This window comes from Nilaparvata lugens, chromosome 6 (genome assembly GCF_014356525.2).
Source record: "Nilaparvata lugens isolate BPH chromosome 6, ASM1435652v1, whole genome shotgun sequence".
Taxonomy (NCBI): domain Eukaryota; kingdom Metazoa; phylum Arthropoda; class Insecta; order Hemiptera; family Delphacidae; genus Nilaparvata; species Nilaparvata lugens.
Window position 1 is genome coordinate 5,744,493 of NC_052509.1, and position 21,005 is coordinate 5,765,497.

Consider the following 21,005-nt stretch of genomic DNA (forward strand, 5'->3'; position numbering starts at 1 on the left):
GGTAGAGAGTTAGTGGGGAGGATATTTTTAATATTCTTTCCGGAGAATGGACATTGATATGTCCAAAGCTCCGCCAATTTATGTAGATGCATAACAATATAATTATTATCTATAATTATTATATTACAAATTGCTCTTTCATATCATATACAGTTCAATAATTATTTCTTAGTCTATATTATGTGAATTAATCTATAATTTTGCTATATTGTAAGCTATTGTATATAAGTGTATAAGCCAGTATATATTGTAATTACATAAATAAAGTACTCAATCAATCAATCTAACAGCAGTGAACAGAGTACATCTTCCAATAATTGAAGACAGTGTTAAAGTGTCCTCTTCAACAAAATTCCTGGGAATAATAGATCAGAGTTTCACTTGGAAGGAGCATATTCAGGTCCTTGTAAAAAAACTAAATCAAGCTTATTTTGTAATTCTCACCCTCTCTCACTCACTAGACAAAAGCACCCTATTGGCCGTCTACTACGCATATGTCTATTCATATCTGAGCTACGGAACCATTTTCTGGGGATAAATACATAATAAATAAAAATGTTTATTCTCAGTCAAAGAAAATACATAACATAAAACATCTTCATACAAATAAAAACAAGTTTTAAACTGAAAAATAATACACATATGCAAAGCTCAAGGAGCTTGTCCGCATATGGGGAATTCTGTTGATAGCGGTAAAATTTTTATAATCCAGAAAAATATAGTGAGAATCATTTGTGGATTGAGATCAAGAGATTCTTGCAAAGCATTCTTCAAAAACCTAAATATTCCAACGCTGCCATCTATTTTTATCTATCAATTGTTGGTTTTTGTTAAATAGAATTTAGATAAATTTCAATTCTGCACATATAATCACGGGTATAATAAACGTAATAGTAGTCTCATTGCTTTTCCAGTACATAGGCACACAGCTCTAGAAAAAACTACATAAAAAAATTCCCATTAGGGAACTTTGTACTATATACGGTGAGGTGGAACTACCCTTGGGTCTCCCCACCATTCAAAGCGATACGCTAATAATAATAATAAAAACCCCATTCTACTCTGGAATACGTTATTTTAATAAATTACCTGCAGCCATCAGAAATCTAGATTCAATAAACAAATTCAAACTAACAGTCAAAAAATGCTAGTAGAGAAAGCCTATACTCTGCTGCCGAATTTTAATTTGTGAAAAGGGGCTGTAGAGTGTAATTTAACTTTTGTGACATTCATTTCCATGTGAATTGATGAGATACATCATAGAGTGTATTTATTTATTTTACTTTCAAGAAGTTAGAACTAAGTCTTTTAAATATAATTTTGTTCTAGTATTGACATGTCACCAGTGAAATGAGTGTTACTCAAAAATTGATGTAATGTGACGATAAATAATGAAAATGAAAAATGAAAACCAATCAATATCAGAGAATATCGCTACTATCTGTCATAACTCAAAAACTCGAATAACGCTTCAAAATAATATTCCACAATCATTGAACGACACCAATCATTCAGATGACATCAACAGTTTTGCTTGCTGGTTTAAAGGGCCATAATACAGATTAACCTCAGATTCGTTTCATTTGAAAAGCGTGATTTCAATAGTACATTGAATTTCATGGAGACTCCCCGATTAGCGTTTTCGGGCACTTGGAAAGAAATTGAAAAAGTTTCACGTGACCCCGCATTTAGATGGCTACATTATCGCATCTATATACCTGTATCTATGGTGTTCTGCTGTAGATGGGATATAGATAAGTCGAGTGAATACAGTGGAATGTTTCCGTTTTCATGAAACCCATCAGCAAAGAGCAACTTTTAGTCGTTTCCAATGATTGTGATCGAAATCACCACTCAACTGATTCTACATCTCTTCTCATAATGTTTCAGTTTTAAAATGATGTTTTTGGGAAGGATATTAGGAGAGTTGGGGGTGGTTTTAATTTCTATAGAAACGTTTAATCATTCGGAGTGTTGGTGATCAGAGATATTCATATTTTTGGGCGTAGAGATGAAATATTGTTTGATTTTCGGGTTGATTTCGTTTGCGACGAGGGATCTGAGTTTTTGAAAACTGTTGTTTTGTTTCGGGTGAGGTTTTTAATTTTTAAAACAGATCTGTTACGATGTGATACATTTTAGACACTTGATGCACGAGAATTATCATTTCCCACAGTTTTCTACATCGATGTGCTCAAAAAAAAAATAATAATAAAGCTTTATTTAACATCCATAATGAACAAAAGCCTCTCTGTATGAGGTAATAAAAAATTTGAGATTGACTATTCTCAACTATATTGGTACAGTTCACGGAAATAATATGTTGTAAATTTCAATGTCTTTTCACAATCTGCTCACTATTCTGGTCCACCACTTTCGGTCTCTGGCTGTAGTAGGCCATGCGTGCTCAAAAAATACAGGTAGATAAAATATTATTAATAACATGTGAACAAATATCAATCACTGTTCTTTCATCATGAAAATTTTTTGACACATCTACTCCGCTAAAAATACAACTTTTCATAAGTTGAACATATTCGAATCTTGATAAAAGTCGTTGTAAGCCGTGATGAAAAATTGAAAACTTTGTCACACTTTGCTCATAAATTGAATTTTCCTGGTGATTTACAATAATTCGAAGGATTTATAAACTTTTCATGACCATACTAGCAAGTTATCTACTTCTACTAGTTATCTAGTATCTTTTTGTCTATTGAATTAGATTTGGATATTCACGTTCTTAAAGATTGCTTGAAAAGCTTCTAAAAGCTGGAGTCGAGTTATTTGCTATTTGAATCATTTGCTGCTATGCTCTTTGTAATGTACTTTTCGTACAATGTACTTTGTAATGTACATTTTTAATAGCATTGACTTTGTAATAACATGTACTTTGTAATGCACATTTTTAATAGCATTGACTTTGTAATAACATGTACTTTGTAATGCACATTTTTAATAGGATTGACTTTGTAATAACATGTACTTTGTAATGCACATTTTTAATAGCATTGACTTTGTAATAACATGTACTTTGTAATGTACATTTTTAATAGCATTGACTTTGTAATAACATGTACTTTGTAATGCACATTTTTAATAGCATTGACTTTGTAATAACATGTACTTGTAATGCACATTTTTAATAGCATTGACTTTGTAATAACATGTACTTTGTAATGCACATTTTTAATAGCATTGACTTCGTAATAACATGTACTTTGTAATGTACATTTTTAATAGCATTGACTTTGTAATAACATGTTTGTAATACACACTTTCAATGGCATTGACTCAACAAATAACAGTTCAGTTCATTGACTTAACAAATAACAGTTTAGCTGGTTAACACAATATATTGTCAATACCCCTTCTATTATTTACATTTCTATTGTAGTTTAGTTTCTAAGTAATCTATTATCTACCTCTCTATTGAAGCAGTGTATCATAGTTATCTAGTTTGTACTTTTCTATCAAAGTAGCTCACCTCGTTTTTAGGAAATATCCTCTTTTTACTTTCCTTGCCCTACTACCATAGGTAAGGAAAGTATTGCTTTCCAAAAAAAATTAAGGTACCCCAATTTCAAGTTTTCTATACGTTTCAAGGTCCCCTGAGTCCAAAAACATGATTTTTGGGTGTTGGTCTGTGTGTGTGTGTGTGTGTGTGTGTATGTGTGTGAACACGATAACTCCATTCCTAATTAACCGATTGACTTGAAACTTAAGGTCCTTATACCATGAGGACCTGACAATAAGAAATTCAGTGAAATAAAATTCAAGATGGCGGAAAAAATGGCGGATAATTACTAAAAAAACCATGTTTTCACGATTTTCTCAAAAACGGCTCTAACGATTTTCTTCAAAATTATACCATTGATAGCTATTTATAAGCCCTATCAACTGACATGAGTCTCATTTCTGGAAAATTGCAGAAGCTACGTAATATTCTTGAGAAAAATGGCGGATAATTACTAAAAAAACGTGTTTTTCACGGTTTTCTCGAAAACGGCTTTAACGATTTCCTTTAAATTCATAGCATGGATAGCTATTAATAAGCACTAACAACTGACATGAACATTCCTGGGAAAATTGCAGGAGCTCCGTAATATTCTTGAGAAAAATGGCGGATAATTTCTAAAAAACCATGTATTTCACGGTTTTCTCAAAAACGGCTCTAACGATTTTCTTCAAATTTATAGCATGGATAGCTATTTATAAGCCCTATGAACTGACATGAGTCTCAGTTCTGGGAAAATTGCAGGAGCTCCGTAATATTCTTGAGAAAAATGGCGGATAGTTACTAAAAAACAATGTTTTTCACGATTTTCTCAAAAATGACTTGACCGATTTATTTCAAATTCATACCCTCTATACTTATTTATCAGCTCCATCAACTGGCATGAGACTTTTTTCTGGGAAACTAATGGAGTCCACTCCATCCTTGAGAAATGGACTTTGTAACCTCCTTCTCGTGCATGAGGTAGGTAGGTAGAGCAGTTTATAAAAAGAACACATAATCGAGATATTTCATCTATAGAACAGCTGTTTTGACGACTTTTAAAAAATCATCGAATTTCACAATTTACACAAAGGAAAAAGTACTCTGAAATAGTTATTTGTGCAACTAGTGCGCAAAGTGACAGTTTGCTGCACCGAAAGAAACGTTTACGCCCGAGCCGTAGGCGAGGGCGGAATGGTTTCTTGAGTGCAGCAGAGGAACTTTGCGCACGTATTTCACATTAAGTTTTTCCTACAGTTATCATTGAATATGAAAAGTGGGTAATTATGGGTAAAATTGCCTGAAATGCATCAAATGTTTTCCTGTGTAATTTTATTATTGATAAAAACCTTAATTTATTGTCAAATTGAATAAAAATGTTGTCCTTGGTTATAATATATATACTAATAATTAGCGCGTTGTGCTTCGTTGCACCTCTGCTCACTATAGCAGCCACAGCAGTCACTGTTACCAACTTCATTTTCATTTTGCTGCACTGTTGCTCCATATAACCTACTGTATTTTGCGTTATACTGTAAATACTTACAGTATTTTGCGTTGCCATGTTGCAAATTGGAGTGCAGAAAAATTTTTCCGCACTAGAGCGGAAAAGTGATTCTTTGCGTTCTGTAATCAGTGCAGCAATGGCCACTTTTCAACGTAACTGTAGGAAAACAATTATATATACACATATACAGTAGTCTGATCTTAGTTTCAAATATGTTGCCACCAATCGTCATTATGTTATTCCCCTAAATTATTCTCGTTTAAGAATGAGGCTTACAGTGCAATGAGCAAGGAAAGTTGTGTGAGTGTACCACACCAGATTTTTGACTTCTATTATTTACATTTCTATTGTAGTTCAGTTTCTAAGTAATCTATTATCTACTTTCCTATTGAAGCAGTGTGTCCTTGATATCTATTTTCTACTTTTCTATATAAGTAGTGTACCTTTTTCCGATTTCAGAAAATATCCACTCTGTGACTTCACAATAATTAGCACATTGTTTAGCATAAATGTGAATCCACAAAACTCAAGTATCAAAATCAACGCTACCTCAACACTTGAGCGGCATAATTATGACTTTCGACACAATTGACTACATTCAATGAAGGGGTAGGGGGTGTTAGTTGGGGGGAATAAGGGTTCGTAGGGGGGGGGTTGTTGTCAATGAGGTACACAATTCACAGTAGGTGGATGACGATACAGCTGACACGGCAGGTGGATGGTGATACACAGACAAGTGAGCCACATTTACAGTCGACGAGATTTGAATGGCAGTGGCTGTGCTTAGAATTATTATTGTGACAGTTACAGTTGAGTTGGCAGCCGTGATTCGACCACTTGGTGGCCCAAGTCGAGTGCCAATTAACAGTGTGTGTGGTACTTAGAAATTAGCCTATCCGACACAGTGTGTGCGGTGCTTAGAAATTAGCCTATCCGACAGTGTATGCGGTGCTTACTGGTTAACCAATCTGACAGTGTGTAGCGTACTTATTCGACTGTGTGTGACGTACTTTCTGATTATCCGGTGTGTAGGCTACCGTACTTACCACTTGACTTGACATGATAGATGGTACAGTGAGGAGAAAAAGCTCGGTCCCCATAAGGCCGCTGCACATTCAAACTTTTTCTCCCGTGACTGAACCCATCTAGGGCAGTTGTAATGAAACATCGCCTGAATCAGTTTTGAAATCAGAGTCAGAATCTGTTTTAATTATTGTCACGACAAAAGTGGTAATTTCTTTGTAACTGTTGTGAACGTATGCGTGGTTGAGTTGGGAAAAGGTGTGCATGTTGGGGGTTCTCCATTTTTTTTCAGTATATTCATTTTCTGCTTCTTACTTCCTGTCTCCAATGTTCTTCTACTCTCCACTTTTTCTGTTTGTGTTATCGTCTCTGTTCCTTCTTCTTCCTCTACTCTATTTCTTTGTTGTTACTTTTTAGTCGTTAAGTACGTACGCATCATTCTTGGTTTTCTTCCTGGTTGTTTTGTTTTTTCTCTTCTTGTTTTTCACCTTTTTCATCCTTATCCTCATACACACTAGCTTTCTCTTATTCGTCTTTCCCTCGTGCTATTCTTTTCACAAATGTAACCTCTTCCTCCTCTTCTTATTCCAGTCAATACTGTTTCTTCTCCTTCATATCTTCTCTTTCTCCAGCCTCTGCTCTTCAACTTCTTCACCTCTATCTTCTCCTTCTTCCGGGTTTTTCTTTCTTCTCCAATTATTTTAATGCTCTTTTCTCCCAATATTGCCAATTCTTGGTCCCACTTTGTACAACTTCCTTCTTCTCCTTCTTCCCTTCTCCTCCTTCTTCTTCTTCTTCTTCTTCTTCCTTCTCCTCTTCTTCTTCTTCCCTTCTCCTCCTTCTTCTTCTTCTTCATCACTATCTTGCTACTTCGCTACTTTTCTATTCAACCTTCTTCCCTTCTCCCTCATCCCTTACTCTTTCCGATTTATCACTCACTCTGTTTCTCACATATTCTTCTCCTCCTAGATCCTTACATACTCATATGCCTTTTTTCTCCTATTTCTTCTCCTTACTCTTCCTTACACTTCTCCTCATGTTTATTAACATCCTCCATCTCCTATTCCGTCTTCTGCTCTTTTTCTCTTGGGCTATATTCTTGTTCTCTCCTTCCCTTGTTTGGTAGAGAGTTAGTGGGGAGGATATTTTTAATATTCTTTCCGAAGAATGTCCATGTAGATGCATAACAATATAATTATTATCTATAGTTATTATATTACAAATATTGCTTTTTCATATCATATACAGTTCAATAATTATTTTCTTAGTCTATATTATGTAAATTCATCTATAATTTTGCTGTATTGTAAGCTATTGTATATAAGAGTATAAGCCAGTATATATTGTAATCTACATAAATAAAGTACTCAATCAATCAATCCCTCATATTTCTCTCAACAGTTTCTCTCCTCTCCGGCTTCTCCGTATCATTTTCCCTCCTTTTCTCCTACTCCCATTTTCCACCCTTCCTTCTCTTATTTTTCTGTTGCTACTTGTAACCTCTCCATTCTCATCTCCTGCTTTTATTTGTAGTTTCTCTTGTGGCTCCTATCCTTCTTCCACTTGTTGACTTTCTACTCTCCTCTCCTTCTTCCACTTGTGTCTCTCTATTCTCCTATCCTGCTTCCACTTGTGTCTCTCTATTCTCCTATCCTTCTTCTACTTGTGGCCTCTCCATTTTTCACTCTTCTTCTCATTCCTTCCGGTCACCTCGCCTTCTTCTACTTGTGGTCTTGTTATTCTCCTTTCCTTTTTCTTCTTGTAACCTCCCCATTCTCCTTCTTATTCCTTCCATTCACCTATCCTGCTTCTACTTGTGGTCTCTCTATTCTCCTCTCAATCCCCTACTTGTAGCCTCTCCATTCTCCTCTTCTCTCTTTCTCATTCCTTCCGTTCATCTCTCCTACTACTACTTGTGTCTCTCTATTCTCCTATCCTTCTTCCACTCGTAACCTCTCCATTCTCCACTCTCTTCACCTTCTCATCCATTCCGTTCGCTCGCCCCTGATTCGTTGCTCGCAAGACTGTGAGTTCACTTGCGTGCCTCACGCCTGATTTACCCCCTTCCCCCCATTACCGACCGACAACCTCTAATTCCCCCCTCCACCACCTCGTAGTGGTTCACCCTTTGTTGCGACAACCTTAATTAATCGTCGCTTTACAGGTGTGTCAAAATCATTATGAATAATTCCAGATGAAATGTTGTGCATTTGAGTCGTTGCACACATTTACATCTTGATAATAATAACTCTTGTTCATTTGCAATTGAAAAGGCGAACTCGGATTAATTTTTCTGCTCGTTTCTTGTGATTTGAAGACTACAACTTTTCTACTTGGTTGACAGTAGTAGCAGAGAAAACTACTAATTCAATTTATAATTTTTCAATTAATTAACTAAAATAACAAGCCTTTATTCGAAAAAGTCATCAGTTGAATAAATAACGTTTATTCACGAAAAATTCCATTCGACATAGTAATTCCCAACTTTTTCTGGCTACTACCTAAAAAAAGTTGGGAATTGGAAAACACAGTTTTATTTTTGTCACATCCACATTTACTAGTAGTTCTGTGAACAGTAGACCTCGCGCTCAGTAAGTTACATTGACCTGTTGTTATGTTTTCTCAAAACTTGATAAATAATTTATCAATTTGAAATGTCTAGAAAAAATCCTAAATGAACATAGAGCTTTCTGTTGTATCGTACCGTGACGTGTCGTCCCGGAATTTGAGTGTGAGCGCTGTTATCAGGTCTGGCTGCAACTGTCTACAACGTTGATGGAAAGATACATTTTCAAGATGTTCGATATTTTTGAACGGGTAGTATTATAGTCAACTGTCTACTAACGTTGATGGAAAGATACATTTTCGAGATGTTCGATATTTTTGAACGGGTAGTATTATAGTCAACTGTCTACTAACGTTGTATAGTCTGTATAGTCTACTAACGTTGATGGAAAGATACATTTTCGAGATGTTCGATATTTTTGAACGGGTAGTATTATAGTCAACTGTCTACTAACGTTGATGGAAAGATACATTTTCGAGATGTTCGATATTTTTGAACGGGTAGTATTATAGTCAACTGTCTACTAACGTTGTATAGTCTATATAGTCTGTATAGTCTACTAACGTTGATGGAAAGATACATTTTCGAGATGTTCGATATTTTTTAACGGGTAGTATTATAGTCCACTACACAGTTGATTATTTATGATGAATAATTCCATAGTCTGAATTTACGGTAATATTGGCGTATGAAGGAGGCTCCTTTTTCCTTTTATATTATCCTTGAAATGCAAAATTTCCAGAAACCTTGTATATACGTCGACGCCCAATACTTGTCAAATTTCATGAAAATCTATTACCGCGTTTCGCCGTAAATGCGCAACATATAAACATTAAGAGAAATGCCAAACCGTCGACTTGAATCTTAGACCTCAATTCGCTCGGTCAAATATAATTTTTTTAATTGATTAAATTTGACAAAAATTAAACTGTATTTTTTTCCAATTATGGAAAAATCCCACAATATCAATTTCTAACCAAGAAATTTAATCAAGTTGGGAATTATCAATCTCAGTTGGAAAATCAATTTTAGAATTTTGGCTGAAGTTGGGATTTATCAATCTTCTTTTGAGTCTTCAGTAGTTAAGATAGTTGAGAGTCGATATTTTTGAACGGGTAGTATTATAGTCAACTGTCTACTAACTTTGATGGAAAGATACATTTTCGAGATTTTCGATATTTTTGAACGGGTAGTATTATAGTCAACTGTCTACTAAAGTTGATAGAAAGATACATTTTCAAGATGTTCGATGTTTTTGAACGGGTAGTATTATAGTCCACTACACAGTTGATTATTTATGATGAATAATTCCATAGTCTATTTTTCCATAGTCTGATTATTCCATAGTCTTCTTTCATTCAGGAATACCAACCTAAAATTGCCATTGGAGTGAATCAATATATGGATTCATTTAGAAACATTTTGTGTAGCCTACTTTCTATGTTGGTGTGAAGGTGATATAGTGGTATATGGCCATATTGAATAATAACGACTTGATCAAGTCAAAACCTCTGATTTATTAAAACAATTTCCGATACTAGTTTGATAGTGTGGAAGGTCGCATGAATATTGATGTGGAAAATGTAAGCCTATAGTGAGTTCCACGTTATAATGGCAGTGAAGAAAGATAGCAGAACAATGATGCCCAATTGCCCATCCTCTGTCTTGTCAATGCCCTCTGGAGACGGTAGCTGATACAGGTTTATTGATGTAATATTAACTGTTCATTCTCGTTTAAAATAATCAATTATATTTTATTAAGCAAGAAATTATATTTTTCAATTATTTCATAATGAATTTTAATAATTAAGATGAAATATTTTGTTAATTAATTGTTCATTCTACATCGTTAAAATACGATCTGGCAACAGAGCAAAGCGAGAAAGAGATAGCGCTATCAGCTTTGTTGAATGATAGACAAGGATAGCAATACCATATTGCTAATTAAACACTGATATTATAACGTGGACCTGACTATAGTCATGATCAATCTCTAGTGTTTCTTTTCTGGCTCAAAATTTTGCAAAATTACTCAAAAATTTCTAATTTGTAGAGATTTGAGTGAAATATTTTTGTTTTTAATCAGTTTTTAAATATCAAAATTCAAAATTTTCAGTTTAGTCATTAGTTTTGAAGTGGAAATTTGACTTTTTGAAGTGAAAGTGAAATCTTAACCTTATTCTTTTTTGAAACTTTTATTATTTGTAAAAATTTGGGAGAAGACAGTTTTGGGCTATGCCTGTTGTCTTCTCCCAATCATATTATTATATGTATTATAATAATGATCTGTAATTGCCAATGAAATAAATAAACTGAAAGCTTGAGCAGCGGAATGTACAGTATGGTTGAAGCGCTACGATTGGCCATTAGCTGTTGACCAATGAAGGCTGAGCTCTACTGTCATTGGCCGAGACTAGTATTCCAAATATGGTCGTGATAATGGTTGTCATTCAATATAACTTGATCTTCTTCCAAAGCTTGTTTTCAGACTCAGTGCCGGTTGCACAAAAGCCGGTTGAATTTTAACTGTGATTAATTCCACGGGAACCAATCAGAGAGGGCGTTTTTGAAAAGACGGCTTCTGTGATTGGTTCTCGTAGAATTAATCACAGTTAAAATTAACGCCAGAGAGGGCGTTTTTGAAAAGACGGCTTCTCTGATTGCTTCTCGTAGAATTAATCACAGTTAAAATTTAACCGGCTTTTGTGCAACTGGGCCTCAATTTTCTAGTCTCTTAACTTTGAAAGTATCCCTAACTAATTCTACTCATCTCAAGCATGTAAGATCTTATTTGCAATGTTTTAATTAATCTGGTTTATTATTGATTTATTTCTTCCATTGATTATACGTTTGAAAGTATTATTCTGTTTTTGTAATAAGCAGAACCTTAATTGCTTCCAAGGACTTATTATTTGAACATTATAGAGCGATTTTCAACAAAAAATTTCCCCTTTTTCACTTTTTGTGTAGTTGAGAAGTTGATATTGTGGTAATTATTCATATTGAATGAAAAGACTAAGAAATTGTCAAAAAACCACAGATTTTTTGATACTTAGAACGACCGGTTTCGGTTATTACACCATTGTCAATCTCTGATAAACTCAAACCCTGTAGTTTATCAGAGATTGACAATGGTGTAATAACCGAAACCGGTCTCTCTAAGTATCATTAAATCTGTGGTTTTTTGACAATTTCTTAGTCTTTTCCATTCAATTAAACAAAATTCGTAAGTATTTTGAGATTAACTCGATCATTTGAAGAGAGATCACTTTCGAAAAAATAGAAGAAATTATTAGAAGTTTACTGAATAATATATTACATGTATAGAATATAGTGAACGAATAACAATACAAAATTTGGGTCACAGTAATTTCATACCCGTTTTGAGACTTATTTTTCAGTTTTCAGTTTCATTTCTCGTTCTGGATCAGTCTTTTCATTCCAAATACCATTATATTACAGAATTTCATTCCATTTTCCACCATATAGTAGAAAAATGTTTGCTCTACTTTTGAATCCATGAGAAAAATATCTGCATTAGAACTTTTATCATTGTTCTAAGACTTCAACAAACTACCTCGCAACTATCCTAGTATTTTCAAGAAACTGACGTAATCTAAGTTTAATTCTTCTTAAAAAAATATTTCAAATTCTGTTCAGATGCTGTCAACTTGTTACTTGTTAGTTTTCAGTTTGTAATATACCAACAATAGAATGAAAAACCCGCTATCATTAGATAGACATGCACGCAATACAGTATCTACATTGAATTTTCTATATCTTTTAAAGTATTCTATATCTTTTAAATAACTCTGTACATTCCTTTGTCTTCTATGAATATTTGTCGGTTATTCAGTTGGTTGTGAATAATATTTCTTCAACAGTGTTTTCTTTAAATTCCATGCAATAGTAGGGCATTCCCCATCTGCTCAACTCTCTTTCTCATGTCTTCTCTCTATCTGTTTCCATCCCTCAATCACACACACTCTCTCTCTCTTTTCTCTCTCACTCTCTCTTCTCTCTCTATGTTCTCTCTCTCCCCTAAAACCGTCTTCTCCCCTTTTCACTTCTATCTCACAATTTTCGCGTTTCCTTCAACGGTATTCAAATTCTACATGAAACGGCAAATAAACGTTCGTTCACAGAAAAAAATGGGGGAATAAAAAAATTGAGGCCATAAAACAGACAAATGCTGGATAGACAGTATTCGTTGATGACGATGATGATGATGATAATCACAATTGAGTTGTAAAAAAATAATATGAGTAATATTAGTGGTAGTATAATAGTAATGGCGGGTTGAAAAGAATCACGCAATTCTGCTTTGATGGTGTATCGTCAAAAACTCTTCCTCTTTTGCTTTATAAAATTCTTTCTGTTTCTCACTCATATTTTCCTGTTTTTTATCTCTCTCTCTCTCTCTTTTCCCCAGCTACCCTTCTTCACCTGAAACTACCTCCCGCTTTTATAATGTTCATTTCGTACACGTTCTATTGAACATTCCTTTATTTTGCGGACATATTACGGTGGGGAAAAATGACGATGAATAAAAATACTCACACACAAACGAGTAGCGTGGAAAAGTCGGTGAAAATGGAAAGTATTTCGCAAAGTGGAAAATTCTATTGAACTCTCCCGGTGCTGAGTCATGACTCCTTTGTGATCAAAGGAATTGTCCGTTTCTCGAATGATTGGGTTTCGAAGCATGATGTTTAATGTATTCACTAACATTGTTCCTTACCTCGAAATTTGTATTTTCATTTGATTCACACCGGTTTTCTCGTAGGATCTTATTCATTTATATAATACCACAGATCTAACTTAGTTCACTTTTCTTTTACTCAGGGCCGGTTTCCGAGCTCGGGATTCAGCCAAGTTCTAGACTTTAAACAGCTGGAGTCAGAAAATTGGCTTTCCGAAACGGGGCGTAGTCGTAGTCATTGTCATAGTCACGTTTGAATTAAATTTCGAAAAAACTAGAATTTTATTTCTATTTATATATTGCAATCCAGTCTAAAAAGACTAATGAACAATTTTTTTCTAATGTATAATAAAGAGTTTAATTAATAATATAGGTAGTTCTCACCAGGACTACTACTTCTAGCAACTAACTTGAGATTGACAAATATTAAAAATAAAAATATAACTAAATTATCATGTATTATAGATACACAAACTAGAAAATTGAACACAAAATGAAATTAAGAGAAAATAGCGTAAAGTTTCAGCTATTTTTGAATGTTTAATTTCGTCAAGGAAAAACGTTCCAAATTATAGAAATGAGAAAATAAAATATTGTTATAAAAACTGCGACTACGCCCCGTTTTGGAAGCCAATTTTCTGACTCCACCTGTTTAAAGTCTAGAACTTAGCTAAATCCCAAGTTCGGAAACCGTCCCTTCTATCATAATTGACCGAGCGAAGTGAGGTCTAAGATTCAAGTCGACGGTTTGGCATTTCTCTCAATAATCAAATGTTTGAATGTTCAATTGTTTATATGTTGCGCATTTACGGCGAAACGCGGCAATAGATTTTGAAATTTTGCATTTCAAGGATAATATAAAAGGAAAAAGGAGCCTCCTCCATACGCCAATATTAGAGTAAAAATCAGACTATAGAATTAATCATCATAAATCAGCTGACAAGTAATTACACTGATGTGTGGAGAAGCCAGTCAAGCCAACCTTATTTTCAATTTCAGGTGAAAATGTTACTGGACATTAATTGCAGAGATTTTCATGCTCAATCTTTTCCACTTGAAATATTTTGTTCAAATTGTATATGAAGGCTGCTAATTGAGAATCCAAAATCAAACTTTGCAGAGATGGAGCGGAGCTCCTGAAATTTTTACAGATATAGGACTTGTGGCAGTCGACAGAGCTTATCAATGACCATTTAAGGTATGTATGAATTTGATCAAAATCGATGAAGCCGTTTTCGAGAAAATCGCGAAAAACTCTGTTTTTGACAACATTTTCGCCGCCAACTTGGATTGCATTTGATCGAAATTGTTCGTGTCGGATCCCTATAGTGTAAGGACCTTAAGTTCCAAATTCCAAGTCATTCCGTTAACTGGGAGATGAGATATCGTGTGCACAGACGCAAATACACTCATACACACACATACAGACCAATACCAAAAAATCACTTTTTCGGACTCAGGGGACCTTGAAACGTATAGAAATTTAGAAATTGGGATACCTTAATTTTTTTCGGAAAGCAATACTTTCCTTACCTATGGTAATAGGGCAAGGAAAGTAATAGTTATGTAATTCATCTTAATATGTATCAGTTTATTGTAACTGAATTATATTTGTACAAGGTTGTGATTTCATGTGGAAATGAATTGAAATTGAATTGAACTATCATAACTCTGCTGTATATGGATCGATTTGCTCAGTTAATTCAATTCTGAATTAGTGTAGTATTTGAGAAAATTGTGTGAAGTACACACATTTGGAAAATCTTTCGTATCATATTTAAATTTCACGTCATGATTCACAGGATACTAGAGAAATTTGTCACCGATAAGAAGTTTGCGAAACTTTTGATAACGCTGCAAGCGGAATAATGTGATAAGACAGGTGTGAGAAAGTTCATCCTGATAACAAGTCTTGCTGTATGACATGACATTAGAAGTGCTCGGAATCTGTATGAAGTGAGAATTTGTTGGCGATCTTAGGATTTGTTAGTAGAAGTTTGGAAGTTATCTTGACAATGTAACTTTATCCAAGTGGAAAGTCATTTCATATGGGAATTGTTCGTTTTACTAGAACTTTTATCAGATTTGACTCTTTTGTTCGTAAGCTTGAAGAGTTATATATAATAACTGATCGTTATGGAAATATTGCTAGAGGCTAGGGTTTCAAACTATTGAATGAGAATGATTTGATAATGTCTTTACAATGTATTTTTCGCTACACTGCACAGAAAGCAGCTGTTTTCCAGTCCCTACATAGATCTGAAAGACATTGTTTTCAGACGACTCTCGTCTGACGTGAGAAACAGGTTTCTTTTCCGGTCTAGGCCAGAAAGTGCTCTCTTTCCAGCCGCTTTAAAAGTCCGTAGTTGATAAGTCATCCGCTAGATCGGGCGAGTGTCCACTTTCTTCATCAGCTGAAGTCGCCATGATTTCAGATCCAATTTTGAATCAAACTAATTCAGCATTCGCTTCGCAACCATTTTTATTCAATTATTCATTGTTGATTAGCGCATTCCAAATTTTCAAAAATGTTTGAAGATGACGACGCCCGTGATATTCCAAGTGAAATTTCAAAAGAATCTGAAATCCTGACTGCAAATCTTCTACCACTAAAATCAAGAGATAGGAATGATAACAAGTATTCTTTATTTTGTATTCTTCATTTATTTTGTCAGCAATACCTGTAGTGTGGCGAAAAATATTGTTCGCACCATGGGCAAAAATGTTTTTCCGGCTCTCAATCTTTTCTAGTCCTCGGCCTACGGCCTCTGACTTGAAATCCGATTTCGAGCCGGAAAAATATAATTTTCTGCTCTAGGTGCGAAATATACTATATTTGTAAAATAATTTGAGATACTATTATCAGTATCTAGTGATCTGGAAGCAGCGGAAAAGTAATTGAGGAGCAGCGGAATATGGGTGGAGCTCTACGATTGGCCACTAGCTGTTGACCAATAGAGGTTGTTAATGTTGAGGTCTACTATCATTGGCCGAGACTAGACCATGACCTTCTTGAGCCGTATCTGGTCTCGGCCAGTGACAGTAGAGCTCATTGTGAACAGCTAATGGCCAATCGTAAAGCTTCACCCACACTATATTATATTTGCTGATCAAGCTTACACTTCCAGTTCACTATTTATTTATAATGGTGTAACAATAGAAACTAGCGTCTTTCATCATTATCTCATTATCCACGCACAAGCCTAGAGTTCTTTAAAAAATAGTTTTTTTAAGAAATAAATTGATGGATTTGATAATACTGTATCAAGTCGTTCAATTCTATATGGATATCTACCAACATATTACCTTCACAACAACACAGAGATTATACAGAATGTTTCTTAATGAATCACTGTACTGTGTTTCCCTTAAAAGTCAATTTCAAGTTGAAATTCGTCAATATAAATATAAAAGGACTAGCCGTCAGGCTCGCTTCGCTCGCCCTATCTGTCTAGCCAGGACTGGGATCCGTCTGGACCCCAGACTGGATCGTCCAAAAAAGAGATCAGCGAGCTCGTTTCGCTCGCCTGCATTTTTCATTTGAGCATGCTTCATTCCATTGAAAATTCAAGTTATGAGAAAACGCATAAAAGCTGAGAAAAACGTTGGAAAAACGCTGATTTTGGGCGTATCTTTGATGAAATATTAAAGTCACCTCATCACAAAATTTTTAGACCCTAGCTAAACCTCTGTACCAAATTTGAAAATTTTCTGTCTATTACTTGATGAAATAACTGAGAAAACGCAAAAACGCCATTTGCTCTCGATAAAGCAAAAAAAACGCTGGAAAAACGCTAATTTTGGGCGTATCGTTGACGTTATTGCAAATTCCTTCTAATACAACATTATTACACCCTAGCTGAGCTTCTGTACTAAATTTGAACAATTTCTGTTCATTTGTTCTCGATAGAGCTGAGAAAACGCTAAAAACGCAGATTTTGGGCGTATCTTTGGAATTTTTTTCAAATCCGTTCTTAGTGCGCCTCTAAAGGGCCAATTGAACATACCTATGTACCAAATTTGAACGTTTTTGGTCCGGTAGATTTTTAGCTCTGCGAGTGAGTGAGTCAGTCAGTCAGTCAGTCAGTGAGTGAGTGCCATTTCGCTTTTATATATATAGATTGACAATCCCAACTACTGGAGATATCTACCAACACAACAATATCTACCACCTTCACAACAAGACAGGAAGCATTGAGAATGCTTCAAAATGAATTAATGTAGTTCACTTAAAGGTCAATTTATTTCAAGTTTAAATTCCTCATTAAAAATGATTAACAATCCCGACCACTGAAGAACAGAATAGTTATTTGTGCAACTAGTGCGCAAAGTGACAGTTTGCTGCACCAAAAGAAACGTTGACGTTTCCATTCACAAACGGAACGGTTTATTGAGTGCTGCAGATGAACTTTGCGCTCGTATTTCACATTTAATTTTCCTACAGTTACCATTGAATATGAAAAGTGGGTAATTATGGGTATAATTCGCTGAAATGCATCAAATGTATATCTGTGTAATTTTTTTATCAATAAATAAAATAGAAAGTAGTATGTGTGTTTGAATGGCGGCTGTGTGCTGTCAGCTGCTGTCATCCACCACACTCCACCCCATTAAGATTCTTATAACGTGCACCACCACAGTATACCACAGTTATCAACTTCATTTTGATTTTGCTGCACTGGTGCTCCATATAACCTACTAACTATTTTGCGTTGCCATGTTGCAAATCTGGAGTGCGGAAAAAATTTTCCCGCACTAGAGCGGAAAAGTGATTATTTGCGTTCTGTAATCAGTGCAGCAATGACCACTTTTCAACGTAACTGCGGGAAATAGTTATTTGTGCAACTAGTGCGCAAAGTGACAGTTTGCTGCACCGAAAGAAACGTTTATGCCCGAGCCGTAGGCGAGGTTTCTTGAGTGCAGCAGAGGAACTTTGCGCACGTATTTCACATTAAATTTTTCCTACAGTTACCATTGAATATGAAAAGTAGGTAATTATGGGTAAAATTGCCTAAAATCCATCAAATGTTTTTTTGTGTAATTTTATTATTAATAAAAACCTTAATTTATTGCCAAATTGAATAATGTAGTAGTAAATGAATGAAGGCGGCTGTCACTCATGTCGCTGTCCTCGTTGTCCTTAATATTATTATAACGTGCACCACAACACTATACCACAGTCACTGTTACCAACTTAATTTTGATTTTGCTGCACTGGTGCTCCATATAACCTACTATTTTGCGTTGCCATGTTGCATATCTGGAGTGCGGAAAATTTTTTTCCCGCACTAGAGCGGAAAAGTGATTCTTTGCGTTCTGTAATCAGTGCAGCAATGACGACCACTTTTCAACGTAACTGTAGGAAAAGAATATTGATAGATCCTTATAGATAACTGAGATAGAATGTAGATAATAGATGTGATAAATGTAAGTTAAAGAAGATGTTAGTTAAGGAGATCTGTATTTCAATAGATTTTAATCATCTTGAAGTGCTTTCATTCATCATTTCATCCTAACAAATTACAAGTTAACGAATAGGTGAAAAATTGGAGTTGAAATTTAATACCATTTTCCCATTTTCTTTACCTGTACAGCACTGTAATTTACACTTTTACCATCCTTTGCTATCTTCCAAAAAAAGACTAGGGCTAGTATACTGGTACAGCCAGCTTCTGTGAGACGGTAAATGCATTTTCCAAGACGCTCCTTTTTGCACAGAGACAAGAGAAGAATAAGTTTCCATCCCGAGTGAAACTGGGGCTTTATTTGCGCGGGATGCTGAGTTTCGGTAGGAAGGGGGGGGGAATTTAGTGGAGACTAGTGGTGTGGGGGCTCGAATGAACCCCCAGGGGGTTCCTCAATATTTCAGCACCTGCAGACCTTAGCCAGCTTCCTTGGGGCCAGGAGGGTCCTCATTAAATTCCAACGTCTGGAGCGAGAGGGAGGGTTTCGCTCTTTTATTCGCTCTCTCTTTCTGTTTTCCTCCTGCCCTTATTGTGTTCTCTGTCTCTCATCGGCTAGTTGAAGGGCTTACTCCCTAATAAAGCATACCCAAAGCTCATAAACTCAACTACTGAGACGTTTCTATCTGCCCTTGGACGTATTCTTGCCTTTTCAACGTGCATAATAAACTTACAGATCATTTGCCTCACAAACCTCTTCCTATCATATCTTCTCTTCTTCTTCCTTATTTCCTCCTTCTCCTCCTCCTTCTTCTTCTTCTTCTCCTCGTTCTCCTCCTCATCTTCTCCCCCACCCAATTATAAGATATATCTTCTCTTCTTCTTCCTTATTTCCTCCTTCTCCTCCTCTTCTTCTTCTTCTTCTCCTCGTTCTCCTCCTCATCTTCTCCTCCTCCCAATTCCCTCCTCTCTTCCTCCTTATCCACCTACTCCTCCTCCCCTCATCTTCCAACACGTCCTCCTCCTTCTCTTCTTATCCTCCATCTCCACTATCCTACTATCTACTATCCTACACTATCCTACTACCTATCCCTTGTTTGGTAGAGAGTTAGTGGGGAGGATATTTTATAATATTCTTTCCGAAGAATGGACATTGATATGTCCAAAGCTCCGCCAATTTATGTAGATGCATAACAATATAATTATCTATAGTTATTATATTACAAATTACTTTTTTATTATCATATACAGTTCATAATTATTTTCTTAGTCTATATTATGTAAATTCATCTATAATTTTGCTGTATTGTAAACTATTTTATATAAGTGTTTAAGCCAGTATATATTGTAATCTACATAAATAAAGTACTCAATCAATCAATCAATCTCCTCCTCCTTCTTTCTTATACCCAATCCTACTCCTCGTCCTCCCATTTTGCCCACTTCCTTCAATCGCTTTCTTTTCTCTTCCTCTTCCTTTATCTCGTTATTTTCTCTGGATATCCTTCTAATTGTCCTCTTTTTTCATCTTATCTCTTTTTGTATCCACTTCTTAGTTATTTTCAGTCTTCTCTTCTATTTATTATTTTTCACCGTTCATTCCTTCTCTATATCCCAATTTTTACTTCTTTTCGTACTATATTCTCTCTTTGTTGTATTCTCTTGCCTCGACATCTTGGTAAGCGTCTTTGCTTTTCCATCTATTTCTCATCTCTTTTTGTATCCACTTCTTAGATATTTTCAGACTTCTCCTCCATTTATTATTTTTCACCGTTCTCTATATCCTAATTTTTACTTCTCTCCGTACTATATTCTCTTTTTTTTGTATTTTCTTTCCTCGACTTCTAGGAAAGCGTCTATGCTTCTCCATCTATTTCACATCATTCCATTCTTTTTTGACTGTTTCATTTCGGTTTCCTAGTTATCGGTTTCTTTCATTCGATTTAATTATATTTCCCAGCTTCATCTTTATTCTTCACCCGTTTCACTTTGCATTTTTTTCTTTCTTATCTTCTTCTAATCCTCAGACTATCTGTCTCCTCTATCTCACTACGTATCATCATCCTCCACTCCCTCCTCCTTTATCTTTGCTCTGCTTTTTCTATCTCTCCGCATTCCTGCTCTTCCCTTTGTTGATTTCTCTCTTGTTCTCTCTCTCTCTACAGAAGAATGGACATTGATATGTCCAAAGCTCCGCCAATTTATGTAGATGCATAACAATATAATTATCTACAGTTATTACAGATTGCTTTTTTCATATCATATACAGTTCAATAATTATTTTCTTAGTCTATATTATGTAAATATTC

The 21,005-nt window shown here is 35.2% G+C and overlaps 1 protein-coding gene across 23 annotated transcripts in view; it reads left to right on the forward strand.

Moving 5' to 3' along the window:
* LOC111053621 (glucose transporter type 1) overlaps nucleotides 1-21,005 on the forward strand; it is a 220,459-nt gene that overhangs the window by 48,722 nt on the left and 150,732 nt on the right. The window lies entirely within an intron of this gene.